Genomic DNA, 16895 nt, shown 5'->3' with positions numbered 1-16895 from the left:
AATTTGTTTGACTTTAGAGGGTGGCTTTAATATAATTATGGACATTCATCAACATTTGGGGGTGAACTGCAAGTCTAGAATTTGTTTCCATAATCTCTATATGTGTGTTATGGCTACCACTTTACTTTTGGCACGCTTGAAGAATTGTCCATAAAAATTTGTCTTACTCATAATGATGAGTCTTTATTATACACTGCTCAATAAAATAAAATACCACATACTAGATCTCAATGAATGAAATATTCCAGTTGCAATTCTTTATTCATTATATAGTAGAATGTGTTGAGAACGAAAAACCTTTGAAATGATCAATGAAAACTTGGAGGACACTTACTCCCTGAACTACTTTCCCTTTCCACGTAAAGGACCTTACATCTCTCATGGTTGAGCTAGCTACATGAAGATGGTGCTGCTGCTTTATCTTTTACAGACATTCCCATTTACTCTCCCTAACACATTTTGGTACAGGTGACACACTCTCAACATTTTCCTATGATCAGCTGCATCCCTGACTGAGTAATCTCAGAATAATGAACCAAAATTGTTTGCATCTTTCAGATTTCAAAGGATGTCGGACTTGACACCTGCTAGGGCACATGACTGGGCACATGACTAATAGCAAGGGGAAACTGTGGGTGAACCTTGAACAACAGTTAGCTCCATGTTCTCTCACAGCCCTTCTCTGGTCCCCTACTTACCCACAACCATCACACCGATAAACTCCCACTTGTCACCAGCCATGTATTGCAGATGCCTCTCAGGCCCCCTGCAACTTTTTGATTGCAATGTCCACTCACATCCATTACTGATAACCAACACTTCTCACTGGGCTGCAACAGGCAGTTTCTCCATCCCATTAGAACTATTGAGTTTTTAACCTTCCATCACCACCTAGAAGACTCCTCTCACAAACTGTTCTCCTTGGTGTTACTCCCAACAGGTGCCCTAACATAAAGACATCCTCCCTTATGAGAAGCTGTGCTTGTTATCCCCCTTCCTGAACGATCTCCACACTTTATACCCTCATCCTGAATAATTGGGCACGGGTGCAATCCCTCATATATTGAAGTTGGGTGAGAGAAATGGTCAAGGCTTTAGACAAGGATGCCTGGAACAAAGCTTTCATTTTATGTCACAAGATTTCCCTCTCAAGCAAATCGCATTTCAAAATCCTAATTAGGTGGGACATGGTGCCTGTGAAACTCCATCCACTCTTTCCAAATACCACTCTTGCCTGCTGGCGTTGTGGTGGCACAATGGCCCCTTCAATGGGAGAATGGTTTCAGGAACTCCAGCATCTTCGGCCAATGGAGGAGTTGATATTCTGCTCCAACCAGCATTCAGATGCATTCTTTTCTACCTGGGACGCCGAGGTTTGTCAACTACTCCTGAAGCCAGGTACCTACTCTGGAATATCCCCTACCTGTTTGGATAGTGCGCACCTTGATACTATCCCTCCCTCCACTGCATTCCTTCTCCCTACCCTACTATAGTCTTACAACTCCTTGTTTTTTCCCTTTGCATTGTTCATGATTTTACTTTATTTGAGTAGTGTATATACAGTACTAACATAACACTATGCCACCAGAGAAAATGTATTTATATATCTGTATATTGAGGCTTTTGTTTTCTAAATCATCATTGCAATATCAAACATATTAACAGTAAATGTTTATCTTTAAATGTGTAGAGGTCAAGTATTTTTTGATTTATTCTATAATGCATCTGTTTGGCAAACATAAGATTTTGATGCACAGCCCCAAATACCCTGCATGATGGTAAATAATAAAACAGTGTTTACCAATAGCTGCCACAAGAGGGAGCTTAGTCACTTAATGTATACTGTTTAAATATTGATTTCAATGTTTAGGTCACATTCAGTAGGTTTTGGTGGCAGCTTCAGTCAGTGAGACTTTTACCATTTAATATATTTGTAAATAAACCAGCTATTATGAATGTTTTAATTATTTTCCAATCTTATGTCTAGGTGTATATTTTACATTGCATTTCTCCCTTACAATTTAATGTATACATTATTCTTATTCATGCACTCTGGTCCTATGTATAGCATGTACTACTATATGCTTTACACAGCTTTACACAAGCCCTATCATTGTCCCCTGATTTCACATACATAGACAGTCTGTCTTGAATGTACAAGCATTGTTACATGATTTGCTGTCTCATTATATGGCACATGATACAACTGCAGGCTTAGCTTTAACAATGTTAGTCTCTACAAGGCTGCAGCACCCAATGAGGCTGAGATATGCAGGCTCAATTGCATGGGAATTGGCTGAGGCTGCTAGTGGTGTTGTGAAGAGGGAAAAAAAATAAAAAGACACATTAGCATCGCCTTCTCCCAGGGAGCTGCAGCTGCTGCTCCTCCTCCAGCATCACCATTCACTGGCTGGACTATTACACAGACTTCTTGCCTTCTCCATACAACCCTTATACATCGCTTGCTGGAATCAAAGGAGCTCAGGCCAGTTTAAGAAGAAGCTGTACCCATTGCACCTCCCTGCTCTGCCCCAGGCTCTTCATTCCATGCAGGATTAGCCAGGCATTGGCTTCGTTACTGGTTTACATTGGCAGCAGGTAAGACTGTGTATTATTGATCCTTGTACAAGCACAGGCTGTGGACTTGTCCTGGTCACTCCTGTTCTAATGCAGACAAGAATTTCAGCACCTGTCGCTGTCCACTGCTGCTTATTCACATAGGCAGGAAACATTGCACAGTGCTAGAGCAGGGTCTGTCAACTCTCTACACTCACATCGTATATTGTATTCAATGGATTGCTAGCAGATATATACTATACAGCAAGTCTTAGACACAATGCACAGGCAATATATACACACATACATACATAAATACACATTTATAGAGTGTCTGAATACCATTTAACTGCTGTTATTTCTTTTATTTATTTACTGTTCTATTGTTTATGTATGTTTTATCATTTTGTTATTATGTATGCCTTGTATTATAAAACAGCACTCGTATCTATATTCATCTATCCATATAATGGATAGGTTGACAATAACTGTTATCCACTAAGCTATAGCAAGGATAGAGAGCATAGTTGGTTCGGAGGGATATCTTCTCTGCAGTATGATGCCACCTGATTCCTATTTGCAGCTTCTGTTGCTTTTCTGTGTCTGGATTCCATAACCACAGAAGGTTATATGATATTATATTGCATGTTAAGTCCAGGAAATGAAGAATCTTAATATTACTGCTGGGGAATAAATAATTCTGACCATGCTCTACAGTCCAATTATCACAGAACCTGTGATGTAGGGTTACCATGCTGCAGGCGTGCATTGCTCTGTACGCTTTTGCCCTCTGGCAGCAATTGTTTAATGGTAAAATCTCAGAACTTGACCCAAAAGGATTGTATTGCTGTAAGGCAGGAAGAAAAATTTTGATGCATTTGTGACTGTAGTGTTAAGCATGGAGCAAAGTTGCTAGTCCCATAGGTATTTCAATCATTGTAACTAGTGGAGCTGGCTGTTCTGTTCAATTCAAGGTTTGTGTTATGATCACATAGGCTTTATATCGACTTTTGACTTGTTCCTGGACTATAAACATATTATATATATATATATATATATATATATATATATATATATATATATATATATATATATATATCACAGTAAAGATACACAAGCCCTATACACATATATCTGTCTAACCAAGGAACCACAGCTAACCACTTAGCGAATCCCCCACACTGTTTTATGGTTGTAAGGAACAGTCTGTAGATTGCATGGAGAGCTGTAAATGGGTGCATGACACATTTCTTGTTATAAATCACAAAGCTTATTACTTTACAGTATTTTACAAACAGGCATATCTACAACCATAAAGGTGGAAAAAACCTTTAGCAAGTGCCATAAAGTTCATTTTGAGTTTATACCAAATGCAAACAGAGTGTGGCACTGGAGATTCCTGGGTGATCCTACAATTAGTACTGAGGCTTCTTGAAGTATCAGTCAGTGGCCTGGAGTTTGTCAAGCAGTGATAAGAGATCTAATTACTGAGGAAGGTTCTTTTTACCATCACATGACACCTAAACCTGGACCTTCCTCTATGAACACTGAATATGGTAAATGTAATGCACAATGTCAGCAAGACAATTCTGCATTCAATCTGAAGGCTGCCAAACAGCAACATATATTTAGGTCTATAATAACATTATATGTTATCTATACATCAACTGTAGATAAAATCTCATTGGTAATTTGTTATGGATATGTTTGGATTTTGGTTCTTCTAATTCATTCATCTACATTAATCTAATTTATAAATCTGCATTCTATTTATCAATCAGTTAATTGGTCAATCTACTGTCATATCCTTTTATTCCCACACTGTTGAAGCTTTTGATATTTTTTTCTTTTCAGCTGCACTGAAGTTAGGACACTGACCCAAGGTCATACACTGCAGGTTTTAGGGAAATTGTATTTTTAGCTGAGTGGTGCAGACACTGATTTTTTACCTGAAAAGCCTAATCATTATGGAAAATCTCCATTGTTTCCTTTGAAATCATGTTCTACATGGTCAAAAAGTGCATAATTGAGTTTGATAAAGATGTGTCTGCTAAAACATAGAGATTTCAATAATTCCCTGATCTTATGATATTATGGTATCATTGTGCAGTAATGCAGCTTATTAATAGTAATAAATGGATGGAGTGTTCATTTTGGATCCTTTATGATGGGATGTAAGAAAACCTGACATATGGGCAACATGATACAAAAGTATTTTTCTTACATTACTTGTTTTGTAAGTGTTCCAAAATAACTTGTTAAAGGGAACCTGTCAGCAGGAAGTGACCTAATAAATGACTACCAGTATGTTCCCAAGCAGATGAACACCTTCCAGAATGTGTCTCTTTCATGACTCAATGTGGTGGTCTCACCCAGATAATCAACTTTGAAGTGAGATGTAAATTGGTTATATAAAGTCAAGGAGCCAGAGATTTTAACATTGAAGTTAAGCTCCCTCTTCTTCAGAAAGCCCCCATCACTGTAATTGAAAAACATCACTAACTAGATGCTAAGTTTGATGCATGACGTCAATCACAGAGTAGGAGGTGTTCAGAGCTTAAAGGAAGATTTTCTGGGACCACCCTGTATACTACGTCACATGCCGGGTGCATGAAGAGGGCTCACGGGATGAGGGTGTTTACCTGCTGATCGTCGCTGGCGAAGTTGCTGGCGGCTTCAAAAAGATGGTGGCGTATGGGCACCGCCATCTTTCCGAGGAACGTCGCTCCCCTTGACGTCATCGGGGAGCAGAGAATCATCGCCCTGACAGCCTTGGGTCTTTTGAAGACCCGAGGCTGCTTTGGGTTAACCTATTAATTAATCAGCACATTGTAATGAATGAGGAGTAAAATCCCCATATACTGCCATACTGTAGTATGGCATTATATGATAGGATTGTACAGACAACCTAGGGTTAAAGTACCCTAGGGAGTCTGAAAAATAGTAAAAATAAAAAAAAAGTTTAAAAAAATTATAAAAAAGAAATTAAAAACTCAAATCACCCCCCTTTCCCTAGAACTGATATAAATATAAATAAACAGTAAAAATCATAAACACATTAGATATCGACGCATCCGAAAATGCCCAATATATCAAAATATAATAACGTTTTTTAACAATAAAGCTTAATTGCAGGTCTGCTTCTAACTAGGGGTCACCTGTAAGAAGAGTGTCCTTAAGCAGGGGACCGCCTGTACTGTAAATACCAATCAATTTGAACTGTGTGAGTGTAAGACGTATGTAAAGTTGAGACAATATATCATCTATCATAGAGAATACTCTATACACAGACTCATGGGGAGTTTCTAATTGCTTTAGTCCAGTCATGTATAATCCGCACGGATATGCCTGTCCATCAAGTATGTTTATAATGAATTGCTTGTTAAAGTCTAGGTCAAATGTATATGTACCTATATAGTATTCCAGCCTTTTTCTAAAATTATTCAATACATTTTGTCACTCATTCACTGTTATGGTGCTAAGTTAAGAACCTAATGTTTTTGGTGTAAAGTAATATGTTTGAAACATCAGAAAACCCCAATTAACAATTAACTTGAAACTGCAAACTAAATTAAAACTAGGGCACAAAAAGTAATAAATCTATGTTAGGCCTAGTTAGTCTTTATTATACTAAATATGCCAAAAGCCAACATGTTAAACCTGATATGGTTATGTTAAAATTGTAGCAAATAAGTACAAAATATAAGTTGTCCTTGAAGATTTTCTAGTAAAAGTTACTTTGTAGTACAGAACTTTTTACTTTTGATTTTTACTGTAAAAAAATATTGGCAGTAATATAAAATTTCTATATTCCTATACATCAATATTAAAAGTTAAGCATGGTCATATACAGTATTTTTGTGATGGCACCAATCAGTATTGAATGTAAATCCAAGCAATGCATCCTATTAGGTCTTATTAGTATCTTATTTCATCTTCTAGTGGTCATAATTCTCAATTCTTGGTCTGTTGAATTTCTGTAACTGTTTACAAATGGTTGCGGTCCCTCAGAGATTTGAAGCAAGGTCCTTTCAACACTGTTGTTTTATGGATCATGAATACAGTGCGCGTAGTATACTGTGAGCAGATTTTTTTTTAAATACTTTTTTATACGGTGGCACATCAAATTGATTCTCATGGGTTCTACAAATAAAAAAGTTGGCATCTTTTAGTGCTAGGCCTATTATGGAAAGTATTTTTGTCTGCAACGCTTGTGCATGGAGCCCTACATTGTAGACTGGATGGTTAGAGGAGAATGATGAAGCAGCTTTGCTTTCTTATAGTGTTTCCATGTAACTGCATGAAACAGCATTTGGTGACTTTCTCTTGACTTTGGGTGTGGAGCAGACAGCATTCACAGAGTAACTCTGGCTGCAAATGAACGAACCCAACCCATGGAAAGTGACATGTGTGCTAGTCATATCCCATGGGCTCAGCACGGTGCAAGGGATGGGGGTCATTGCATCATACAAAAATATGATACAAGTATGAACTGCAGACCAATCTGTCGCACCGACATTGTAACAGTTGTCACAGGAGTCCATGGGATCTGTCTAGCACATGGGTCTGTTTCCACAGGCCGAGAATGTCTACTGGACCAACTCTATTTGTATAACTTGCTTTAAAGGGTTATTCCAGGACTATAAAACCCACCAGAGGGCTGGGGCCAGGATGAAAACATGAATGCATACTTACTGTGCTCCTAGTTCTCTAATTGCTCTGGTACTTCTGAAGTTTTCGGAAGTCCCAACTGAAGGTCCAGAGGTCACAGGAATGAATGAATTGGGGAAAACACAAGAAGTGAAGTCCCCTGGAAAACGAAAGTAACGTCCCTTGGTCCAAGGAGGCAAATCATTGGATGACATAGGCCATCCCCAGAATTTGCAGCCCAATGCAGGCCATAAAACCAGAAGTAGTGGACAACTATGGAACTAGGATCAAGTATGTGTTTTTTTAGAACTGGCCCGGCCACTTGCAGGTTTCCCATATTCCTGAAAAACCTCTTTAAATTAGGCTTTCAGTGACAAAATCAGATTGCTTGTAATCATTTATATCAACTTGTCAATGAACTATCCACAGCTTCAGTGTTCCCCAGGAAATGTTTGAGGTAGTTAGGAATTGTTTTGTTGGGTTTGTGTTACGTGTTCAAACTTCCTTGTTTTGATTTTGTCCTCATGTCAGTGATTGTTTTTATATGATTTTTGGGTATTTTTGACTTTGTTCGCATTGCCTTTACAGTAAAGATAACTTCACACATTGCTGGCATGGGGTCTGGGGTATGCTAAATTTTAGATGATGTTATCTGCCTGGACAAAAACAAAGCCTTCATAATTTGGACTCATTTTAAAGTAAACCAAACCCGAATTCCCTAAGAGTTTTGTAGAATAAAAGTGTTTAGCCAAGCACCTCATCCTTATTATACTCCTAATAAAGAAAAAGGAAGCAATTATAGAAATCTATATCCCTTGTGGTACTGTACAACAACGCATTACTTTCTTGTTTGTTCCCTAAAGCTATAAGGCAACTACATGTGTGTAGGCGTAATTCTACGGATTTACCGCATTTATTAGGAAAATATAATGTTGTGATAGATATCTGCAGTACAACAAGTACATTGGCTGCTACAGGCAACAAGTGGGAATCTTTCAGATATTGACTTTTCAAAAGTTAAGTGGCTCCAGTTTTTCATTAAACTTATTTAATACAATATTGTGATCAGCCAATGATTGCATCAACAGACTTTAATTACATTTCAACCACTGAAAGACAAACATAGCAAATTGCAGGGAGCCTGGCGGGTAGTAGGTGGGCATGCACATGAACTCTGTCCCACTGGATTTACTATAGTGTCCGCCAGAAAACCTCCAGGGACTGTACCAAAAACTCAGCCAGATGAGGCCTAGTCTAAACAGATCTTACCTGACAGAATTTGAGGATTATTTATCATTTGTTTTCTTTTTTGGTGTAAAAAAGGCTCAAAAAGTCGCTATTTCTGTCACTTTATAAGTCTGGCATAAACATATAACTACTGCTAGTGCAATGCCGTGCAACACTGTGCAAATATTGATAATTGTGTCCCCCATAACACTATGGTGGACGTGTTGTCAAAACAAAATAAACATTTGATATAGTCATAAAAGTTATATCTTCATTGACAATCCAAAGATTAATAAAATAGTATACAAATTATGCATAAAGCCACGTGGCAATGGTACACAGAACAGGGGTTATCTCCTTTGGCACAAGTGAACATAAAATTGATGAAACATCATTTACCTATACATGTAGATATGCTGGATGACAGGAAGGCGGATGGATTAATAATGAAATGCCCATATGAGTGCGCTAAATCATGTTTCTTTTAATGAAATATGCCAGAAAAGTGTAACAAGGAACCCTTACCCATTGATCAATCCACAGATGCTCGTGTGCCGGGGATAATGCCGTTTGGGTTAAGGGTTTCTTGTTACACTTTTCTGGCTTATTCAAGCAAATTTAACATGATTAACCTAGTTAATCATTTAGGTATCCCTCCTATATATGTACAGGAATTAAAAACACATTATTTTTGCTTTTGCTTCCAATCCCCCCAACACTGTGCAAATCCAGATTCATGACTTAGGACTTTTGTAAATAGTCCCATAAAAAGTCTCATATGCACTCCAGTCCCCTGGTTGGACTTTTTATGCAATTTGAGACTTTTTTGGGACTATCTGAAAAAAAAAACTGAAGAAAGTAGACCAAAAAAAAATTTTAAGGACCAAAGCAACTTTAAATAATGTGATGGGGAGCAGAGCTACAAAACTAGACATAAAACTATCATAAGGAGCCTTTCTAATGATAAATAACCCCCTCTGTGTGTATTTCTACTAAGGGACAGAGGCTCTTAGTAGATATGGGTCCCGGAGCGACTGGGGGTAGGGGGATTTTAAGACTGGCATTTAAAATGCCAATCTTAACCCCTTCCTGATGGCGCATGAAAGCTACGTACCCGTCTCCGTATCCGGTAAGTCTTTGCTGCATATTGCAGCAAACACTTACAGGTAACACCTGCAATCAGTGCCAGCACCGATCGCAGGTGTTTACCCGTCCATCTTTGTCAGCGGCTTCAAAAAGATAGTGGAGCATAGTCACTGCCATCTTAGTGAAGATTGTCGCTCCCCGTGACATCATCGGGGGCGGGGATCAGTCGCCATCGTAGCCTCGGGTCTTCTGAAGATCTGAGGCTGTCTCGTTGTAACCCATTGATTACACATTGATTTGCACATTGTAATGAATGAGGAGGAAAATCCCCATACTGAAGTATGCTAGTATATGGTAGGATCAATCAGACAACCTAAGGTTAAAGTACCCTAGGTGGTCTGAAAAATAGTAAAAATTAAAAAAAAGTAGAAAAAAACTATATTAAATAAACATAAAGATTTAAATCACCCCCTTTTCATATAAATATAAATAAACTGTAAAAATCATAAATACATTAGGCATTGCCGCATCTTAAAATGCCCAATCTATCAAAATATAATAGCGTTTTTTCACTGCATTTAATCGGCACGTTTTTGCCATTTTAAAAAATATAAAAAATTCTATAAAAAGTGATCAAAAGGCTGTAGAGTCCGCAAAGTAGAAGCATTGAAATGTTATCAAAAGTTGCAAATAATGACACCACCAATCTGTACACTGAAGTATGAAAAAGTTATGATCTCCAGAAGATGGCAAAATAAAAAAAAATGTTTTGTACTGGAGATTTTAATTTTAGTAAATGTATGAAAACACAATAAAACCTATACAAATTTGGTATCCCCATAATCGCTCCGACTCAAAGAATAAAGTAACCATGTCATTTGGGGCGCACTGTAAAAGCGGTAAAATCCAAGCCCACAAGAAAACAGCGCAAATGCGTTTTTTTCACCAATTTCACTGCATTTCGAATTTTTGCTGCTGCTTCCCAGTACACAACAGGGACCATTAAATATGAATCAAGTAAAGGAAAGTAACGGCACTCACCAACTCTTATGGAAATGATAAAAACTTCCTTTATTGTGAGCAAAATATACAGGCCGAGGCTTGCAAAATCATCTCCCTGTATGTTTTGTTCACAATAAAAGACAATTTTACAGTTTACATCGGAGTTGTTGAGTGTTGTTACTTTCCTTTACATGCTTGTTATACTCTCTCTACACTGACTGAACACCACCAGAGGGTCCTATACCCTGTACACTGGTCCCAGTCCATAGTCCAATTGTGTGGCTGAAAGGAACCGCTATGGTGAAGATAGTGCCCACCAGATCTCTTTTTGTGTATCGAATATTAAATACCATCATTATGAAGTGCAATTTGTTCCGCATAAAACAAACCATCACAGAACTCTTTACATGTAAAAATAAAAAAGTTATAGTTTTTTGGTGATGGGGAGTAAAAAATAGAAATGCAAAAAGAAAAAAAGGGCCAGGTCATTAAGGGGTTAAGGAATTCCCCCCATTATACACGATGGCTTAATAGTTCTTTAAATACAAACAAAAGGCAGGCTGGCACTCACCGGTGGTGAAAAGTCTTCTTTATTTGTGTAGAGGCATATACAGGGAGACACGCAGTGCCGCTAAGCCGACGGGCCGTTTCGCGCCATTTGGCGCTTTCTCCAGGCAATAGTTCTTAATAGTTCTTTGTCTAATAGCTATGCAACGACCAGCTCTACTATGCACATGCACTCTTTGTAAAACAAGTGTAAGTGTTCATTTCATTAGGGAAAAATTGATAAGGCTACAAAATGTAAGAAATGTAACTTTGGTGCTGGCTCCATGCACAATAGGTTGTTGGCCACCATAACTGACATTGGACAACTGTAGAGTACCATATAATGTGGACTACTTATAGAAATATATCAGTCCTTTGATGAATGGACCCAACTTCACAGATCTGTCACTGTGCTCACTGAACACTGGAAACTATGATTTGATAAAAGAAGCCAATATCAGTAATAGAGATAACAGTGGGAAGTATAGCAGGTATATCTGGTATTAACTGAATATCGATCTTTTTGATCAGGCCCCTGTAATCAATTCTTAGTCTCTAATAAAGTCAACCCATGGCCATATATTAAGACATAAGTACATTGTAGCAGAAGGTCCAGTGTTCATGACCTCCTCTGGTAAACCAGCACAGCCATACATTGATTGAATAGATGAGCTCTACAGAGAAAATATATCTAGACTATTTTATGTCAAGAAGAGATTTTCTTTTAGTTACCTGAGACTGTTAGCAGCCGTTTTATCAAACAGTCTGGAGCTTCCATTTTTCTCTTTCCATTTCTTTCAGAACTAAAAAGAAAGACCTATGTAATATGTTATGAAATTTTACATACGTTTTTCAATAACTGACTTGGAAATAACAAGTAACTTTATAAAATAATAACAAATAAAATATTGATGCGTTCATGGGGTGACATTTATCAGGACTTGCATGCCAGTTTTGCAATTGCAATTACAGGCCCCCGGGTTACGTACGAGATAGTTCTGTAGGATTTGTAACTAGGGGTCGTCTGTAAATCGGGTGTTCTTAAGTAGGGGACCGCCTGTACTTGTAAACTGCCAATAATTGAAATTATCTTCCCCTTCACTCCACCACTTTGAGCTGAAATCTTCACCACGCGTTTTCCAAAAAGAGATGGTTAGAGACAATCACCGAAAGAGATGGTCAGTGACAGTCACTGAAAGAGAATACAGAGACAGTTACCAAAAGAGATGGTCACTGAAGGTCAGAGACAGAGAGAGTCAGAGAGACAGACAGTCAGAGAGAGAGACAGATGAATATAATTTTTTTTTTGTTAACTCATTCTATTTTGTTATAGCTAAGAGCATTTATTTCCTATGCCGGGCTGTATTGTGTGTGTGTATATATATATATATATATATATATATATATATATATATATATATATATAATCAACCTGCACAGCCAAGTATCAATCTCATTACCAGAAATGAAATACTTTCCATTTTTTTGGTAACGGCTAAAGAATACTGTGTGACTTTGCAGTTTGTTCAGAGAGATATGCCAGAAGTGACAGCCTGATTGGAAACGCATTTTATATAAATAGTGCTGTTATTTTTTCTCCCTGAGACAACATGTTACCATGGCTACCAACAGGATGGTATATTAATTCCAGACATTTTCTTCTAAACAAATTGTCAGATATTTTAGGCTGTATAATATTTTTAAAAATGTGCCCACTTTTACTGTTGTTTCTATAAGCATTGTTATGCTAATGTACTTAAAGGAGTTTTCCTAGCACAGAAGGTAATTGTATATCTCTGGGATGTACAGTTACTTCCTGTATCAGGATGAAAGGACTGCAGCACTAGATGAAGCTGGTTTATAGATTTATAGAGGTCCCTTCATTCTTCTAATAATTGGGTGGTAGCACACAATAATAATTTATGGTTATCCTACTTTGTATATGATCATATGTTGCTGTTTACCTGGGAATTCTCAAGGTACTGTATATTAATGCTTAAGTTTTTAAATGGGCGCATCCATAACATGTAGGATTTATACCTATAATAAAAGCATGAAAGACTAAGTGCTGGCTAATCACAACCTCACTAGAGGATTAGAGGTCTGGTGAATTGTGTCCTAGAATCTGACACAAACCTAACACAAACAGATCTGCAGTCAACCAATTGGTGTGGGCCCCTTCTTTCTCCTCCTCCATTACTCTCCTATCACTCCCTCTTATTGTCTTCCTCTTTTCATCTTACATGTCTGAATTTACCTCTTCTTCACTCCACATACCCCTAATCACCCTTTCAGTATACAAATTGATCTTTTATTAACCCCGTAAAGGGGCTGGTCACTTTACCACATGTTTTAGTAAAGTGTGTTTAAGTGTGGGGGCAGGATATTAGGTAATTTACCAATATACATCTATTAAATGTTCTGCTCTGCTTTCTTGATATGTAAAATGAAGCCTCATGTCTTTTTTCTCATCAGCCAGATAATCCTGTCCATAAAATGGCCACTGATGGAGGGTCATGTGATCTCTAACTGTACATGAACAGGACCTTATAAGAGTATTCATGAATATAAGATCAAGGTCCTGACAGGGGTTAATGATCTCCCTTTTGTTTAGAGTAAGCTTCCTTCACTCCAACAGAAGACTTGTTCCTTAGACCCTCAATCTGCCTACTTCTAAGACCCCAATAATCACAGAGATACTTTATTCCACCCTCAGCATTAGATCTGCATTTTTCTGTACCTTTTGTATATTTTCTTGTTTTTTTGTGTATTTAAAATTTACAAATAAAGAATGTTAGAAGAAAAAAACTCTTTGTAGGTCCACTTGTGGCATGGGTGTGTAAATTCCACCCACGTGCAATTGTAGTAAAGGCCAAGTTTTGTGTCTGGGGCAGACGGCTCACACACAGGTCTGCGGTAATTAATTCCTTGTCATTTTCCATCATAACAGGTAGATGATTTGTGAGAATGCTCAGTAGTTAGCTATTATACTATTTAGAGGTTGTATTGATCTTTATTAGCACAATTGGCTTGTAATTACAGTATACGCATTTTATGTTTGCCGCACTGTATATATTGTTCCGATGTTAGTAATGCTTCAATGGTTTTCCTATATGGAGCCTAAGGCAATCATTACCCACTTAGGCAGCAACAAAAAGCTGGAAATAAATAACTGCACTATGTAATTGAGAATACATCTAATCTATGCACATGTATACAACATTTTGATTTATTGGTGGTCTGATGACACTTTTTATCTATTTTCATGGTCATTGATCTCAATGTCAATAGTATTAAAGCTTCCTTTATTTATTATATGGGTGGTCACTTTCTACCCTTCTGCTAGTATTTCTGAATAAAACCTTATATCATGAAGCACAGGTATGGAACTGATTGTATCTATTTGTATTTCTTTTTAAAAGAAATTACAAAACTTTGTTAATTGTGTTTGTTTCAGTTAGGAAAAGTTAACAAATATAAGTTGGGTCTGGCCAATAGAATGTTGGTACCGGACACAACTGATGATACATTGGGCATCATATTTGCTATCAATAGACAGATGATAGGTGGATAAAGAAATGCACAAACTAACTGATCCTTTTGGCGTAATTTTTAAAACAACCTAGAACTAGTTTGTAAAAATAAATATTACTACAAGCTAAGATACAGTACATAGCTCTAACATATATAAGTGTATCAAACTTCAATTTGTTGCACCATAATTTATTAGCGTCGGTGCTCAGCTTCATTTCACATCCATTGCGTTTTGTCACCGTTGTGTCTCAGTTTTTCTTCCATTTTGTCTCCGTGTCTGCAAATAAAAACTGTAGGTGTAACATTGCTTTGAAAACATCACGCCTGTTTTTTCTGCCTCATCAGTGAAAAAAAGGATGTTTCATCTGTTTTTTGCGTACCCATAGACTTCAATTGCCTTCTATGGATCCTCATCCGTGAAAAAAATAGGACATGCTTAATAATTTTTTCTACGGACAAAGGATCAGTAAAAATACAAGCCAATGTGAAAACACTCATTGAAAACAATGGCTTTGTGAGGCATCGCTGGAAATCACTGAACCAAACAAAGCCAATGTGAAAGAGCCCTACACCATTGAAAAAGTTAAATAAACTTTCCTTGCCAAATTGTTTGTATTGTACTGTCTGTTTTTTTAAAAATTGATCACCAATCATTTGGACAAATTAACAATTAGAAATTGATGTAGGGTTCAACAGTCAGCATCCCCACAGATTGAACTCTTGAAGAAGTATGGTGCTCTAGTAAAATTCACTTTAACATCATAGGACTATTGATGTCTTGTTAATTTGCCAAGTGGTCTGTGTGAAGCTCAGTCCCATGCAAGTACATACAATTAAAACTCAGATCCAGACAACCCCTTTAATTGATTGGCCTGTAGAATGGGATGTACACAGTGCTCTTTAATGTACACTGCAGCGGTTTATAAACCTTGAGTGAACTAAATTGTAGTCAATCAGTGGAGAAGGAATTTTCCGCAAGGGTGAAAACTGCTTGTGCAGGAAGAGATAAACAGCTCTCATTTATGTTTAATCATCATTAATATTTTAAAGTGATGTTTTTATGAATATTATTAACAAGCATGTCAATAGAACATCACTATCACACAGTTAGTACTACGGCTACCATATTAAAGGCCACATTGATCATGAACTTGGGTATACATCTAGATAAACTAGCCGGCTCTCATTTTCTATTTTACACATCACAAGGAATTAAGAGGGGAAGTATATAAAATGTGTAATGTACTGTCCGTTTCCAATTCATTATGGTGGCTTCATTACACAAACACTGGTCTGTATACAAATGCTATTTTCCAGACTCTATTGAAGCTGTCATTCAAATGTTAATTCATCCAAATGATTGTGGCAGCTTGCAAGGAAGATATCCATTGTCAGGGAGATTGGTAATGCCAACAATAACTGTCAACAATCATTGTGGGAAACAATAATCATAATTTTATAGCTGTACTACAATGACGCTTTCAATGGTTTACAAGTCAACATTTGACACAGAAGTGAGCTGACATATTTTCATGGGGTGATTTCTTTGTATGTGATTTGTGCATGCCTATAGGTTGACAGCTCTCCATCATGAATACTACAGTACAGTCCTTTTAAGGTCAGGATGTGAAGGCAAATGATGTCAGGGAATACTCTGTGCATTAATACAATGTGTACACTTAACATCTAACATTCAAAAGCCAATATCTATAACACAACAGACATGAGCACGAAATACTATAGAACTGAGTAGATGCTGCAATATGAATTTCTACATTTGGTTGCTTTCCGTGTATATTATTGGGCTAAACATGTTTCCATTTACTTAGTTTCATAGTATATAAGGCTGGAAAAGTCCATCAAGTCAAACCGTTAAGAATTAAATAAATGTTTTTTCCCCATAACCTGTGATATTTTTTCTCTCCAGAAAGTCATCCAGGCCTCTCTTGCGGAAAAAGGGAGCTCCTCCAAAACATTGTAGCCGAATAGCATTCACTAGCTTACCTATACAGATACTTATATTGAGGATTGTTGTCCAGCTAGATTAAGGGTGTACACCGTGATTTATTGACCTCAGGAGACGCCAACATGGGGGCACACTCTCTGGGCAATGGGAGATACCAGCTCAGCCATGCCATACCTCGCCTTAGGATCCAAAGTGGGAGAACACAAGAACGCTTTGCACATGCACAGCTCACACTCTTGGTCACTAGAGTGTTAAAGGAGATGTGTAACAACTTATACACCAAGGTTATATCAATGGAACATACAGGCCAGGTCTTGATCTTTAGATA

At 37.5% G+C, this 16895-nt stretch overlaps 1 protein-coding gene across 4 annotated transcripts in view; it reads left to right on the top strand.

Annotated features, from left to right (window-relative positions):
• Window positions 1–2346: 2346 nt before the first annotated feature.
• Window positions 2347–16895, top strand: part of DLGAP1 (DLG associated protein 1) — a 389361-nt gene continuing 374812 nt past the window's right edge. For 3 of the 4 annotated variants that reach the window (XR_011855730.1, XM_072152144.1, XM_072152143.1), the window contains exon 1: window positions 2348–2598. The gene's annotated coding sequence lies outside the window, so the exon portion shown is untranslated. Of the gene's footprint in view, window positions 2599–16895 lie in introns of all 4 variants that reach the window. The other variant, XM_072152146.1, reaches the window with a different exon arrangement.

Source organism: Engystomops pustulosus, chromosome 5 (genome assembly GCF_040894005.1).
Source record: "Engystomops pustulosus chromosome 5, aEngPut4.maternal, whole genome shotgun sequence".
NCBI classification, from domain to species: domain Eukaryota; kingdom Metazoa; phylum Chordata; class Amphibia; order Anura; family Leptodactylidae; genus Engystomops; species Engystomops pustulosus.
The sequence above is the reverse complement of the archived record's forward strand: the minus strand, read 5'-3'. Positions and strand labels throughout refer to the sequence as shown.